This window comes from Melanotaenia boesemani, chromosome 11 (assembly GCF_017639745.1).
Source record: "Melanotaenia boesemani isolate fMelBoe1 chromosome 11, fMelBoe1.pri, whole genome shotgun sequence".
Classification (NCBI taxonomy): Eukaryota; Metazoa; Chordata; class Actinopteri; order Atheriniformes; family Melanotaeniidae; genus Melanotaenia; species Melanotaenia boesemani.
Window position 1 is genome coordinate 11223097 of NC_055692.1, and position 17737 is coordinate 11240833.

Sequence of the window (17737 nt, forward strand, 5' to 3'; positions counted from 1 at the left end):
GTGTGTGTGTGTGTGTGGTGCATGTGCATCACTATCTGCCCCACATTAGATGGGTTTAAGGCCTCTTTACCAAAATGACCCAGATAGCTCAGCAAAACTGTTTCTTGATGGGGGCTGCCGGTGTAAAAATTAAACAGCTTTCCTGCACTGACCACACTCCAGGTTGAAACACTGTCATGTTTTACTGTATCAGCTTGAAAAGGGAATATGCAAAATAGATGTTCACTTGCAATCAAGAAACACAGAGTTCATGTAAATAGACTGCGCTACATGTGGCAGCCAGTAATGGCAGCAGGGAACTCATTTTCACTAGGTGTGAGAATAGATGAGATTAGTTTTTGTGTGAGTGACAGAAGAGGGAGAGGAAAGGGGACAACAGCATAATAGCTGGAAGGATTAGAGAAAACGTTGTGTACTTTTATGCGAGACTGAGTTAAGAGGGAAACATTGGAATAGGTGAGGTGTTGCCTGTGTGTGTGTGCATGTGGTTGCTTGTCAAATAGAAGGGGGAGAAGGCCCTTTGCTGAGCTGGACAGGCAAACAGCTTTCTATATCTTCCTATAACACAACCTCAAGGTCAGCAGTGCTTTGGGCTGCTGAGACTGGAATCTGTGTCAACTGCTGCCCAACTAATATCTCTTGCTTTGTTATTATTGTCTACCAGCACTGTGTCCCACAATCCTCTGCAGTGATTAAACAGCTGAAAGGGAGCGTGAATTGGGTTGATAGGATTGAGAATGACATGAATTTATATGTGAGCCTGCGTGTCGGAGAATATTTTGGGGCTATATGAGTGGAAAAAGACAGCAAAGCAGATTTGCAAACAAAGACGGATGAGACTCAATGGTCGTGAGTGCCTCTGTTTACTTTTAGAAATAGTCGGGTACACCTCAACCACACCTCATTGCATCTTCCTACTTAGACTGCACCAGTGTCAGGAGAAATTTTCAGCTCAAGTTCTTTGTCAAGGAGAGCTAAAAAAAGGGGGATGGGGAGGGCAATCAGAAAGGTGTTTAAGCTTATTCCATCAAGGGTTGTTTCTATATGTCATTGTCAAGTGAACTGAGATACCACTGCTGCTTTATTTGCTCTGCCCTTACCACAGCACGGCAGTTCAGCACTAAAAAAAAACCTAAGAATGCTTTTGTTTTACATTATTTTGTTTTCCTGTATTGAATTTGAGAGCAGGAACAGCGCCAAGAAAGTATCCCCTGGAGTGTGTGCCTCTATGCTGATGTTACCAAACGGCTGATTGAAGTTCATCCATCAGATTCAGAGCAGTGGAGCATAAGGGAAGTCTAAAAGTTTCATCGGCTGTGGGCCAAGCTATAAAATGTGCATGTTAAACAGCTCAAATTCTCACTGAACTATCATGAAAGCACATGAGAATAATTTGCAGGGTTTTCTTGACTTGCTTATGTGAACTGATGAGCATTTTCTTGGAAAGCTGTAAAATAATCTGAACATCGTTGGATGAAATTCTCCACAGCCCAACACTTTTCCTAAGTCAACGATAAAGTGTAGGCGAAATGTGATTGATGTCAGTTGTGAATAATAATACAGTTGTACTTTTAAAGACCATATTTCAGCTTGCAATGAGCAGTGGATGACATCTTTCAGCTTTTCAAGATTACTTTTTGATGGATAGTCAAAAAGAGAAGGAAAAGGAATTTTCACTTTGGTTAGACAAAAATCTTACTTTGCTACTCTGTGGCATTCACAATTTCATGATAGTCTTTCTCTACTATATTTCACCTGCAACTTATCAATCTCAAACTGAAGACTGCAGCTTTATTATACTTAAAATTAACTCTTTTTGGATTGGTGTCTTCACTGTAACACACTACAGAAAGGCAAATACTAACACAGTAGAAGAATTAATAACACTAAGTGCATTTGGACAATTCTTCTGTTTACTATTGGTGATTCAATTAATTTGAAATCAAGAGAACCTATTTAAATTAATTGTTTCCATTCGTAACATAATTGAATCGAGTTCATCCAAGTTAATTTATTATGTTAGTTCAACTCAAGCATCAGACTTACTCAAATAATTGAATACCAATTGTGCAAAGACCGTAAAGATTCAATTCATGGGAAATGCATATTCAGTTGGAATTTAACTGTTTGTGATGGCCACTCTGTAAAACCGAGTTATGACATATGCTTTACTGCCATTTAAACTATGTTGTTGGAATGTTTTGTTGCGTTTGAACATTAAGTTGGGACCACGAGTGTTAAGGAATCACAGCAAGAGACACTAATTACTATCTAGCACTTGTGTTTGAGGAATTCCAGCAGCAGAATTAAAGCTGTTGTCTGACATCTGATGTTGTTAATCTCAATATTTTTTGCTGCGGTAAAACTTTCACTTTAGAAACTAAATTATGATGTGAAACTATACCATTATAATTACCTCTTATCATGCTTCATTATTAAGTGTAATGTTCATATCAAGTTACTTTGGGATAACCAAAAATATATTTTATAACAGCTTAAGTCTTTTAAGTTGACTTTTGTTTTGGATTATTAATTGAAAAAACTAAATGGTTTGAGTGTATCTTGACTTTAAAATGTCAAGTTGAACAAACTTCACTGAACGTGGATAAACATAATTCAATCCTTTGTTAAAAATTGAAACAATTAATTTAAGTTGCTACAACTGTGCCTTTTTTAGAGTGTACAATTAAGAGCTGAGCAGTTTCAAAGAGTGAAAAATAGAAAACACTCACAGTCTCCTTGACTCTAGAGTCTGGAATACAGAATAACCAAAGAGCTCTTATGCAAAGACCTCAGAAACCCACTGGTGGCATGAGGTTACTGTGGTCTCTAATATAAAAAGGTGCATGACTAGAAAGGAATTGCTTAACTGAATTCTGAATTCAATAGGGAGAAGTGTATAATGGGATGGTGGGTGGGTTAGTAAGGTGACCTTTGAACTAAATCTGGAATTAGTGATCGGCTTCTTGCAGGTAAACTACTATGAGAATGTATGCCGCACACTCACTGTTCCTGGAATCCCACCACATTAGTCTGTGTATAGAGATTAAAGGCAGATAGATTTGGCTGTACTGGCTGTCATTTATTATCAAATAATGTGGAAAATTTGTCTAATCCACATATGAGGAAAGGGGCCACAGCTGGTGATGCAAGAATAATCGTATGTTATATCATAGCACAGAATCTAATCTATTACAGCAGAATGTGTCATAACTACGATGGTGCAAAGCAAAAAATGTAGATTCACATGCAAAAAATTAAATTTTCTACACTCTGTTGGAGACTAAATATTAATATGGCAACATTTACCCTTTGCATTATGTGAAACTGTTACTAATGGGATGCTATACAATTATTAGATGATCAAAAACACTTAAAAGAAGACAGCAGAAGGTGAACGGTGGTGTCATATTACTAGGTGTTTGACTATTTTCTGCTTTGCTGGCATTTACAAGGTTAAACCTAAACAAAGACCTAGTTAGAATATTATTAAAAATGTGGCTAGTTTTGGGGGATAAAGAAACATAGTTATGATTTAATATGAATAAATATAAGCTTGCACATTTGCAGCACATCACCTAAATCACTAAACAAAACAATAGAAAATGAAAAATGTTACCATCTCACAGTTTCTTAGAATTTATTATGATGCTGCTACCTTTGGACCGTTGGATGTGAACAAACAAAGCTATTACCCATTTTCTTGTGAGACCGGGCTGAATATTTCTGCCACTAGAAAGACTGACAGTGATGTGACACTCAGAGGTTCTCAGGAGCCTGATGATAAAACCACAGCAGGGTCACTCAACGACTAAAAATCCTTAGGAAGTCCTCATGTAAATCTCCAACCACAAACCAGTTCAATCTTGGGTTTTAGATTTATCAGATGCTTTTGATAAGGTATCAAGAGCCAGAAGGAAAATACTGAGAAGGTGAATGATAGAGCATTATGCTTGGTGTGATAAAATAAAAAAAAATGGGATGTCTAACCATTAGATAATTCTATAATTTTGGTGTTTAAAGAAGTATAAGTTTTTGCTTTGTAACCATGAGCTATGAGCTCTAAATAGATACAACAGAGAGACATTCCTACAGCACAACAAATTTATCCCCCCTTCCTGAGTTTTGTAATCATTGCTTCTGTTCTGTGGCAAAGAAACTGGCCGTACACAGCGGTGCAATGAACCGGGTAAATCTAGGGATTTCTCAGCTGAACAGGTTTTCCTCCCATGGAAAGACTCCAGTCTTGCCAAAATGACTGGGGATGAGACGACACTGTGCTAGCTTGACATGGAGGCTTATGAGCTGCTTCAGGACACAGAGTGAGGCTTTGATTTCAGTTTTGATTCAATTTGTCTTCTTCTGGGATTGTTGGTGCTTTAGCAGAAGCAGCATCTGGTGTTACATAAGCAATTGCATCTTCAAATAAAGATAATCTTAAAACATTTTTCAGATTAGAGCAGTGGGAGGCAATGTTGCCTGTGAGCAAGAATATCCCTGTATTAAATCTTCAGCATACATGTTCCCCCCTACACCTGCGTGGGTTTTCCCCAGGTACTCTGGCTTCCTCACAGTCTATAAAGAGTCATCCAGAAAGATTGTGTGCACCAGCTCTCCTCACCTGATGTTGCTTGGATGGGCTCCAGCAACCCTGCACAGGATGAAGTAGCTATAGAAAATGCATGGATGGATTATCAGATTTAGACACTTAATACACCGACATTAAGCAAAACAAAATTGGCGTCTTTCTGAGTCAAATGGAAAAGCAAGCATTTTTTCATACACAATGTGCAATTCAAACTGCATAAAGTAAGAGAGAATATAAAATTAACTAAACAATATAATAAACCAAGACCTAATGCACTGAAGAGTATAAAATGTTATCAGTGGAGCAGAAATGTGGCTTAGGATGGTAAAGCTCAGTTCATACAAGCAAAGTAAAGAATCCAGAATAAAGATACTGGTTTAAAAAAAAACAACAAACAACAACAACCTTTACAATAATGATAATTCATATCATAACATCTGTGTAATGCAGCATCGTGATCACTGAATTGATGCAACATTGCATTTGTGGTGCTGCAACACACATAATGTCCTCTGCCTCTCAACCTTTTAGGAGCAGATGGAATATTTTCATCACAATCTTTGCTTAGAGTGGGATAAAACAACAATAATATTGATAATAATAATAATACAGCTGAGCTGTTGTTGCAATTATTAATATACACAGGGCAGTGAATCTAGTATCCAGCTTCAATCAAGTAGCAATGAATCTGATGCAGAGTTTAAGGATCAAGGGGTGAGCTGGCTGTAATGCCCTCTTGGGACACAGAAGACTGAGAACAATGGGTGTGAGAGAGATCTGTGAAAAAGAAATTTGTTTTCCAGAGACAGATTTGTAAACCACTGGAGCAGCTTGTAAGCAGCTTTCACTCAGATAAAAACAACACCGACAAGACCAACAGTGGCGCACATCTGCCGGCTTCTGGGCGCTTTGAGAGGAAGAATTTCTTGAATTTACAAGTAGTATTTAATGTTATCTTAACCATTTTTTCCTGATAGAAGCAAAGCAGTCCCTCTAGACAGACTCATTTTATATACAGTATGTGCCCTTTGCGGCTCACCGGAGCTTACGTTGTGTCTCAGAGCACCGCGGGTATTAGCAGTGAGTTACTAGAGGGGAAGGGGAGCCATGTGGTGCAGGCAAGTCTGTAATGATGATCTTCACCATGAGTGATAATGAGTGCTAAGGTAATCCCTGCCTGGGACAACAAGCAAACACACAAACTAACAAACATATGGCTTTGGTGCACAGAAAAAGAGCAAAATGCCACCAAGATACCTCACAAACACATATCTGGAAGCCTCGTGCACTTTGCCTGTGTCTTATCAGTCTGGCTGCTGAGCATGCAGGGAAATCAGAGGTGCACAATCTTGCCGCCAGAGGCCAAACTTATGGTGCTCTAAAGGCTGTTATGATGATACTCCCCTTTTTCCTCCTCCTTTTCCTCTTCTAGCAGCTTTATTCTTTTATCACGCAGGCAATCGGATAGATAGCAGTGTTCTGAAAACCTTCCTCCAGCTCAGTAATGGGAACCGCAGACCGTGGGCCTCGCTAATGCAACCCCCGAGCCCCGGCCTTGTTAGCCGGAAACATCTCTGAAAGGAAAGAGTGGGGGACATAGCAGAAAAGTAGGGAAGTGAGGAAAGATGAGCACCGAAGGTTTGTGTGTACACAGTGAGAGGAGACAGTGGAGGTGGATGTGTTTTTACAATCATCTGAATGCATGTGCATGCGTGTGTTTCATGTGTAAAAGAGATGCCGTAGTACTTCCGTAGATAAAAGGAAGGAAAAGCAAATCACTTTCCCATGTGTCATAAGTCTGTCTCTTTGAATGAGAGTTAAATCCATCAAGTCAAAGGAGAAGAGCTCTTGCTCTCACACTCCTCCCCACATCCACCCCCCCTTTGCTCATTCCCTCACTCTAACTTCCTCTCGCTCTTTCATCTGATTGTTTCTCTCTCTCGTTGGACCAAATCAATCTGCCACCCACACACACATCATGCCATCACAGAGGGAAGACAAGGACACGTGTGTCTGAGCCGGCTTGCATGACACTTAATGGCTATTTGCACTTGTCCATGTGTGGATATGTGTGTAGCCTTAGCGCCCCTTTACAAGTGCAACAGCAGTCTTCCTGCTATGCTTATGAATAAAGATGATATTAATCCTAAAAACATGGAGGAGGGGATTACTGTGTTTACTATGGTGAATGTCTGCAGAAACGGAGAGCTCTCACCCAGAGATGATGGGATGTTTGGACATTCGAGAAGCTTTTTAAAAAGGCATTTAAAAAAAAGAAGAAAATAACAAGGTAGAATAAAGCCCCCTTTTTTTCTCTGTGGATGCATGCTGGCAGTGTCTGTGCATAGTGGCCATATGTCCTTTAGATTATTTTAATAAAATAAGAGACATGCTGGGTATTAGTGTTCTATTTTTAGCACAGGCTGTGTTCAGTCATTGCCAGTGCTTCCATGTATTTAAAACTGCCTCAGCAACTTGCCAAAACTGTATCCATCTCCTCAAAATCCTCACCACGATAAGAGAGAATATGGGAGAGAAAAAATAAGGAAGAAAATTTCAGAAAAGCAACCAATGTCCCAAAATAGGTCAGTTTGAAAGCGCAATGAATTTTCATACAGCCATTTAAAAAGCCTTTTTAGGACTAGGGATTGTGGAGAAGAAGATGCTGCTGAGGGTCTTTTTCCTCACACAAATACTCAGCTGGGTCGAGGTTCATGGGAGGGCCTTGAAGACTGCTACTGCCCCCTGCTGTTTGCCTCTGGGACATTTTTTTTTCTTCCTTTCAACATCAAGAGGCTCACCTCTACAGAGCATTTCGAGAGGCAAAAACGTGGGCTCAGCCGCCTCACATAGGCACCCTGATCACGGCTTCAAGGAAGATGTGGGTGTCAAATGCTGAACGAGAACGGATGAGATGTCCTTTTTTTTTTTTTTTTTTTTTTTCCCCTTCACGAGCCATCCTCTGTGGTGTAGCCTACACAAACACAAGAGGGAGGGAGAAATCAATGAGGATGTGCCAGACTTGGCTCTCTTATACACAAAAATCAGAGCTCTCACAGGCTGCCACCTCACGTTCAGTCCGAGGTTGTATAACAATACAGAGGCAATCTCTGACTCATCGCCCTGAAATAAAAAGAGCAATCATATCCTGTTTGGAGAAGAAGTGAATAAGTTAATACTGCTGATGAGACTCCTTGGATTTTCTTTCCACTTTTTTAATTTCCATATAATGCTTCTACTGTAAATTCTATATTGCATATGCTGAAGCATATTCACTGTGTAATACTGGACAGTTCTGTGTCAGAATTCTATACATTTCTGACATTATGTTGAACTGCTGAGTTAAAGTTTATGGGCTCTATTAGCAGAAATATAACTAGGTTATTACAGGTTTGAGACAGTTGACCCCAGGAAACAGCTACAGGGGTCTGTGTTTCTGAAGGAGAAGAAAGGTAAATTAAGTTAGGTTGGTTGATCTTCAAAAAATGCAAGATATTTGTCCAAAAGTATATTTGGTGAGATGATGTGGTTCCCGTGGAATGGTTGATGATGAGACAGAGGTTAGTATTCTGTAGGAGAACAAGTTACTCAAGGAAAAACCATACCATAAGAGGAAAAACCTGATGGAGAATGGATTCATAACTTGATAGCAACTTGAAGATGAAGCTGACAAGGAACAGTTGTGACAGCAGGAGAGCCAGAGCCCATATTCCAACCCCGGAGGAGGATCCACAGCCTGCCCCTCCCACCGAGGGATATGGGCGTATCAATACTCTGGAGTCGATATCTTCCAGTCAAAATATTGGATTTTATACTTTTTAAAATATCACAATCCCTCTGAGCTAAAACAAAACATGGAATTTGTTTTCACTTCCTAGAGTTTTAGGCAATAAAATTACCTGCAAAAACCAGCCCTGGTGTCTTCCCTCCACATCTCCCATCTCACATGGTTTTGGTAGTCTATCAGATGGCATGATTAAAAAATGACGATGCTGCTGATGATGATGTTGTTTTTTAATAATTTAATCGGTTGATGCCAGTTCTTGAGCACTATGTTCTTTCTATTTAAATGTTGGTTAATTTAATATCAATTTTATATTTTTTATCATTTTAAAAATATTTATTTTCATTTTATTGTTTACTTAATTTATTGTCACACACACACACACACACACACACACACACACACACACACACATATATATATATATATAGATATATATATTTATATATATATCTATATATATCATTATTTCGATAACTAAGTATTTATTTTCAAGTATTTTTATTCATGACTCTAATTCATATTAATCTTGCCTTTGTAATAGAGATACACTGTACAATCCTTTGTGTTTCCTTTAATGGGCAAAAATAATTGATAATAGTGTTAAAATTTACAGAGAAGCACCATAAATTCATGATAATGCATCAAAAGGAAAAACTTTGGTATTGCCCATCTGTACTCCCAACCTAGATGAGCCTAGGGAGGAAAAGCACCAACAAATAGACCTTCAGTTCAGGACTCCAGATTTTGTACTTGGCTTATGTGGAAACAACTCTGCAGACATACTGGACTCTCTTCACTCCAAATCAGACCCATTGTGTTCTATATAAGGTAGGACCTGCGTCTGAACAGAAGCAGCATCATAAACAATGTTAAAAGAGCATTATTTGAGGTGTTGTTTAGTTCGACTGGTAGAGCAGTTGTTATATGGAGACTACAGCTCCTTGACACAGCTGGCCCACGTTCAAATCTCAGACTGGGACCTTTATCTGCATGTCATTCCAAACTCTCTCAGACCCTCTTTGCTGTCCAGCTATTGTGAAATAAAGGTCACAAAAGCCCCCCAATTTTTTTTTCTATTTTTTTTTTGTTTTGTTTTTTTATGAGCATTATATGGAATGTCATAAGTTACCTTTGCTACTACAATGAAGCACTTTCAAAAGTTACTAGTTTCTTCACCATTAATTTGTCTCCCCAAGAGTCACAAAATCACTGCTTTTGTTAGAAAATAAAAGCTCCTCTCAACCAGAAGCGAATGGGCATCTTATTGTCCTGCTGCTGTTTTCAGGTAACATTGAGCCTCCTCAACCACATTTTGTTGCATATGCCAAGAAGTGACTGGCATGCACTGAGGAAAATATGCTGCATGGATGCAATATACAGTATGTCCAGACTGACTTTCAGTTTTAAAGCTGTTGGGCAATCGAAGCCGACAAGATTTTGACATAATATTGTTTTGTCCATTGTTTACATTCCATCTTGCCACATTCTGTCTCCCCCGAGTCAAGTAATTTATTTATTGTCCCTAATGGGTAACCGGGTTTATAGACAGGTCCTCCAGGAAAACATTACACATCAGGCACTGACATTTCCACTTACATATCCCAAGCATGACTATCCAATAATGTTGCCTAATAAAAAATAAATAAATAAATAAAATAAAGTAGAAATAGAAATAGAAATTAAATAAAAACAGTGCTCAAAATAACATAAACTAAAATGGACAAAAAATAGCAATGATCAATAAAATCACACACAAAAAAACCCAATTCTGCACCTAACTGTTTAAAAACAATGGGGAACAAAAGAGTTTTATTATTATTATTATTATTATTATTATTATTATTATTATTTTACGCTTCACTTATATGGTTCTGTATCTCCGGCCTGAGACCAGCGGTTCAAAACCTTTATGTAGAGGAGGTTCTGGTTTCCCGTAACTACTTTGGCTTTCTGGTTGGCTCAGAATCGTGACGTCTGTCTCACTTGAATGGTGTAAAAGTTGGTTGAAATGCAACACAACGGTTCAGATTGAGGTTGCTTTTAAAAAGATAGAATATGTATGAAAGTGGCATGGGTTGGATTTGAAGAAAGTTGTTTTTTTAAGAAAGTTATAAAAAGATCAGATTCAGGTCACAGATGGGCAAAAAAGTTAGATTTCTGCCTACAGCAAGAATGTAGCTAAAGAAGACAAGAGTAACAACTACGTGCTAAAAAGCCAGAGAATAAAACAGCACCGTAAAATATGAGATAAAAGAGATATACAGTATCACAATATCTCTGGGAATATATAGAAAAAGCTTTTTTCAAATATTTTTATTACATTGGTTGATTCCACATGTGTTGTTTGAAGGCAGTGTCTAAACAACTAAAAACTATTATCATATAAATTTCTGTTAAATATGTTGTGAGCAGTGAAAGAATCCTGCCAGTAACAAACTGATATGTCACCAATTTTACAATTTATTGCAGTGTGACCTTGTGATCACTGTGTGATAGTGACCTTATAATAATTTAATAATAACAAATCTAGCTCCTTTCATAATGTTACCTAAGTAGTTGTGTCCTTTCCCTGGCCATGATGTATAAAATCCACCCTTTCTTCCAACAGAGTGGGTAAAATTCACCCAAATTTGCTATGATTCATCTCACACTGATAGAAAACAGCATAGCCAATCCCGTTGTCAGTTCACTGATGAAGCAACTGTCTCATGGGAGACTCAAAGGTGAAACAAAGAGAAAAACAACTTGTCCTTAAAATGAAAGCATTAACTTATGACATCTCCATATTGTTACTATTGAGTTGTTGATGATGGATAAGGATCACATCTTGAAAAATAGCAACATGAGAAGATAGGTCGACACACACAGGTCGAGCCGTGATTTTTACAAACATAAAAGGGCAAGATTTTACTCTTGCAGCTTGCTTGCCCAGACAAAACTGAAGCATGGATCAGAAAATGTTGTTATGGTTGACTCATCCAGACAAGAACTTTGATGTTTTCCCATTAATCGATTTTTTCAGAGGACAAAGTGTCAAAAGCTGACTTGCAGTATTTTGCTAGGGCTCACAAAGTGATTTCACATGCAGCTCCATGAGTATGTCTTTAAAAAGCTGAAAATGCTGAATATAGAGGATTAGAAATCCTTTTAACGATGAAGTTGACAGGAATTCCAAATGAACTGGACAAGTCATTGACTGATATAGTAGGGCAGGTAAAAAGAAAGAACACCATATTAAAGCATCATTTCACCCATATTGATAGACTGTCTATGATCCTTACAATTTTAAGATGAAGCTATTGCAGGATATCCTTGATAAACCATTACAAAATATAACCAGCTATGTGGATAAATATATCCTGAAGCTGAGGAAAGAATATCTGTGCTTTAAGATATGACAAAAACCAAACTTTTGAAGGCACTGAAAAGCATAATAATACCATTTTGAAGCAAAATTAAACACCAATAAAATTTAAAAGGACATTCAAATTTGCACAATCTGGAAATTAGTCAGATCCATCAGGTTTTGTTAATGTTGTATGTTTTGGGATACCTGTGGTGCCTCAACAAAAGGGACAACCTCAGTATTATTTTCAACAAATCCAAACACCATCCTGGTCGATCGTTGTTTTTTTGCTCACAGCTGCACAGCACGGAAAACCAGCCCAGCTGCTCCCCTCTTCTGCTTTTATCTCAGCTTCTTTGGCTGTATAAATGATCCCCCTACTGGTCTAGCATGACAATTGGATCCCCAAACCAAAGCACACCACGCTGCGTTTACCTGGTAATATGTGACTTTCTACAGTCCTTCACAAGCATAGCTAATAAAACACATGCAAAGAAGCAAACAAAAAGCCACAGACACACCTGCAGTTTACAAATAGAACAAATCTGTTATTCAAGAAAGATATAATTGAAAAAACATTAAAATCTTTATGCCTCCATGACTTGTCATCTCTGTTGTTAGCCATGCAGGAAATCAATAAACATCAAAATGCATTTGCCCTCACACTGCAAAAAGGTCATGTTTCACAAACCACATGACATCTCTTGTCAGGAAAACATAAACATCTGAAAAAAACCAAAGGATTTTGTTTTTCTGCAAAGGACAGTCTAAACAAAGCAATTTTCCAATTTCATAGATAATTTATTTATAGAAGTTGTGTAGTAATTTAACCAAGAGCAAAGCTTGCAGCTCTTGCCCCAATTCACTCCATCAAACAGCAAACTAACACACTTAATTGACACAGTTATATCCAAACTGTCTTTAATGTTACAGCTTATAATCAACACTGAGCAGGGATGCAAAATTAAAGGAAAGCAAGCCTAATTACAAAAAATAAATAAATAAGCTACCTCAGCTGTAATTGAGAAATGAAAGCCGGGAAGATACATGGGGAAAATCTTCCACATTGTTAACTAATGCAGAGACACCAAGCTGCTGTCAACCCAGACCCTGCATGGTTTTATTAGCTACCATAATCGTGGTATCCATCTACACATAGCCTTACTTTTTTATGTTGTATCATGTGCACTGTGGCAGTTCTCAGTCATGTTTCATGCAGGAAAAATCAAGTTTACCAGAATAGACATGAACTGCTCCACTACCATAGCACCACTAGCTCACTTACCTTACTGAACCACACAGTACATGAACTGGATGCACAAATCACTGAGGTGTAGCCTACCAAGAAGCTGTTTTTATTTTTGTCAAAGGCCATGTCTTTTATATTATTGTATAGCAGATTTTGATGACAGATTTTGGGACCCCGGTTTAACGATTTTAGGATTCCAAAATGCCAGCTCCATGTAAATGAAACTTCCATATACTGATGCTTACCTTCTACAAATAAAGATACGTCTTAAATAAGGATGCAAAGATAAGGCAACAATCACACAGACTCTGTAAAGGTACAGCCTTGTGGACCCCATGTGGTCTTTGGGAAACCCCTTGGGGGGTTAGGGACACTAGGTTGGGGTCCACTGGTCTAGAAAACCATGGATAATTACATTGTTTCTCATGTGCCATTTTTCATGTTGTGAAACAAAAGCATAAAATCCAAATGCTCTGGCTGTATGTACACAACTGCTCCGGTCTCCTGTGTTCTGGCCAGGAAAAGATTGTGGTTTGGCATAAAAGAGCCTTTTTAGAAGCCTGAGGGATATTTGCAAAGGATCATAACTTTGGTGATTCACCAAGCTCGTAGGGATAAGATTATACAGAAAAAAATTCAGGCTACTAGCTGATAAATGTTGGCATTATACATCTCTGTTGCTACTAAAAAGTCAAAATAGCAATATTAAATACTACTGTGACTAATCTTTGTACCCTGCAACCATTTGCTCTGTTGTTGATATTGTATACTATATAGGCAAAACTAAATTCAGATGAATCCAGGCAGAAATAAACACCCCAACCACAGGCACAAAAAACCATGTTTGTCTCCCCAGGTATCAGGTCCAATCCATCCTGTGATTAGAAATTGTTCTTTTTCCTATTAAAAGAACAGGTGGCCAGGAGACAGTGGTCTCATCTCTCACTGCTGCTGCACACCATGGGTCCAAACTAATGATCAAAACACTGAGCTGCTCAAAATCATCTCTCACCCCTCACCAATAGATATAGGAACTAATAGGAGAAGAAAAAGGTGTGTGCGTGTGTGCCAGCAGGTGTATTTGTGTGAACTCACTGTCAGTAAATGGCAGTATAGTGCTGTGAAAAGGAAAGTACATCCTCTTTCAGTTCATAGCTTTAATGCATTTGTTTGTAATAAATATCTAGCACTGATCAGTTCTTAAAATGAGGTAAACACAACTTCATATGAACAACGTGACAGTCAACACTGTCGTTATTTAACAAAAACTAAGACACATAATGCAGAAAAACTTCTGCAAACGTAACTCCTTCCAGGGAATTTAAAAGCTGCTGATCAACTGCACTTAATTCGTTTATGATCTACTCAATAAAGCAAAACATATTCTGGACCATAAATCACTCTAAATTCTTAAAGAATAATTCACAGCACTGGTTATAGGGATCACACAAATCCACTATTCTTAAATTTAAAATATTGAAATACAATGATCTAGTTAACTTTAAAACAGCACAAATCATGTGTAAAGCATTTCTGTTGTACAGCGCTATAAACTGCTAGAAAAGAACGGAACTTGCCGTTCTTCAGTAACTAACTAACTTTGCTAAATCTACAGGTTCAGTTCGTTGATCATTCATTCGTAAATGATAAAACAGCCAAGCTGAGCAACTATGCTGAGATGGTAAAGTTAAATTAAACAAAACTGTTGCAATGACACATTTATTTTTATCATTAGCCTATATTACTATCGCATTTCCAAAACACATTACAAACCAACGCAAAGGATCAAACTGATTTCGCATAGCCTACATAGTTTCATAAGTTATCTATTTCCACAACTGACTTCAGATTAATCTGTGCAAACATATGCATTTTTTGTTGTAAACCTGGGTGGTTGGTACAAAATTTGCACAGGCATTAGGAGATGGACCGCTGAGGAAACGACTACTGTACCTATGAATTCCAGATCCACCGGCTTAATGTGGTCTTTAACAATTAAAATTTACTACAACTGTGACTTTTTATTACAATAATTACTTTTATTAAGAAATCAAGGTTATTTCCTGGTTAATAACACCAATCAGACTCACCTGGAAGATTCATCAGCTACACCACTCGCTTCGTAGGTGAACTGTATCTTAAAATGATGCCACAGCAGGTGAAAATTAGCTTTACAAACTCTATAAGGTACAGTAGGATATGTAATAAAATTTTATTTTAGTGTACAGCTTTTCTCTTTAGCCACGACACTGCAAGTATGTGCATCTTCACACGCTCATGGGACCAAACTGCAGGCTGCTGTCCAAGTTTAGGAGTAATTAATAATCTGTTTTTATATTATTTGTAGCTCACCATGTGATTATTGTTTATGATCAAGTAAACACTTTAAAACTGAGGAAAATCAGACTTCATTGCACATATTCATTTTTTTTTTTTTGTTTTCATTCATCATTTTGTCATTCTGTTTATTTTTCCTCACCTGTTCCTCCTCTGTGTCTGTTTGTGCCTGCAAGTCATGACTTTTTATGGGCATTTTCTGGGTGTTTAAAGTATGTCCATCCTTTCAGCTGAGGAGAGATTGGTATTCACCAATCTAAGAGAAAAGATATGAACAATTCTGCAGTCTACGAACGTGTTCATGAATATGATAGAGGGTTTTAACAAAAAACTTCCCAAGTGCAACTTAAGAACAAATTTAAGAAGATTTGTAAGAAGATATTGGTGAATGAGGCCCACTGTCCTTAAATTCAGACCAAACTGTTGGAACCAAGTGGTCAAAAAACAGGCAGGGAGAGGTTTCCACAGTGATATTCTGCCCGAGTCCTTCTGCTCAAGTCTGCACTTTTGACTCTGAACTTGTTTGGTGTGTTTTGATAGATTGCTTCAGCATGCAAAAAGAATTACTTTTTAAAGTTACACCATCATCTTATAATGTTTCCTAAATCAAAGTAACCTAAAAGCCTCTTTTCATCGTTTATATTAAACAGTTATTTTAACAACAGTGCATGTTTTTATTAAACACTGATTCAAAGATGAGATCCATGAAGCCCTATAGCGCTTTCTCTCAAATGCATCACACATGCACAGTCAACAGATGTCATTCTTTCACTGGATCTAATGCTTCAAAACAGTAAACTGATTTAATGGCAGATGTGTCAAAATCATGCCATGCTGCACAAGTCTTCGGTTTCACCATCTCTAGGTATCCATAGGGCTAAAGCAGAGGGCAAATTACTGCAAGGCAAGTAGGGTCAAAACTATGAAGAAAAGGGAGCCAATAGTGGAACAACAGCCACTCACAAGGAACACAGGTGAACTGGCAGGTAAGGGGTGAAAGAAAAAGGAGTGTATATGACAGGAAGCCAATAGCTGCATTTCCATTACCCCCCCAAATTGTGCAAAACCTAAATATCGCAATAAAAAACTGGTAATGGAAACACCTACATTTAGAAAAAACTCTCTTACATCGCTAAGAAGTTTTTATGCTCTCATGAAGTTGTTTTTCAGACATGTCGACATATAAGTATATTGCATTTACACGTCACCGGATGGGAATTAGGGGTCATGTGACCAGTTCATTTCAAGTAAAGAAGGCACAGTATTATGGACGGAGGAGGAGACATAAATCTTTGGACAAATAATTAAACAGAAAAATATAACTTCGTCGTCCTCGATAGCAAACAACAGCAAAATGCAGAGTTTTACAAGGAATTAGAAATCCTCAAAGTGGAGTTTGAACCCTAATCTGTGCATATGCATTGGATCAATCATGCTACACTATGTTTAGCCCTTTTTGATGAAAACCAGCATGCATCCCATACAGAGAGAACCAAAGGAAGCAATGAAGACTGCAGTCATGGTCCCTGTTTCTTTTTTTTCTTTTAATTCAAACTGGGCTGCTTTACTCACCTCCAAGTAAGATTACTAAAAATACAAACCAGTCAATGGTGACAGACTGAGTGAAACAAACAAATTCAGGGATTGTATGAGGCATGTAATGTGTTTTCCCTTTTTTGAGCCTTTTTTGTCACAAAAACTGTGATAAATGTCAATACTTTGCCACAAAAATCCACTCAGGAGTTCCGGCCGTGTTCTCTGACACACAGCGATGACGCTGATGGAGATGCCACAATATGACGCTTTGGTGTGTGAAATAAAAGTGTTTCGCATCAGGCAAACTTGACACACAGCATGACAAAAAACAAACTTTCTTTCTCTATCTTCTCTCCTGCTCTTTTGATCATCTGTGCCTCTGCCACTCTATATAGGCCGATGAGATTAGTCATCACAGATCCCATCTGTTATCTGTATGGCTCATTTGTTTACTCACTGGTTCACATCAGGGCATTACAGAAGCCAGGGGGATTCCTTCAGCGTGGGACTGGGTCTGGGCTGTGAGGTTAACACAGCCCAATGACTCATCACATTTCCTCGCTGAATAACCGACGAAGAACACAGATTCCTGTCGTCACTGACTATAATAAAAAAGGCAAATTAATGGAGAAATGTCTCAAAAGAGCCAAAAGTACAGCTGCAGACAAAATATAGGAATCATATTTTATCAGGTCAAACAACAATTTCTCTGCCTGTGGATTTACTGTGCTTTTAAGCAAAATTGTGTTAATTTACTCAACACTGTTGACAAGAGAGCTTGCTTGTGTTTGCTTTCCATAGGGAGATGTAGGACTTTTGACTGTTACTGTATATAACCACGTCTTGAAAAGGCAGGGATGTGAGGCACACCAGAATTAGTTTTATATGATGAAG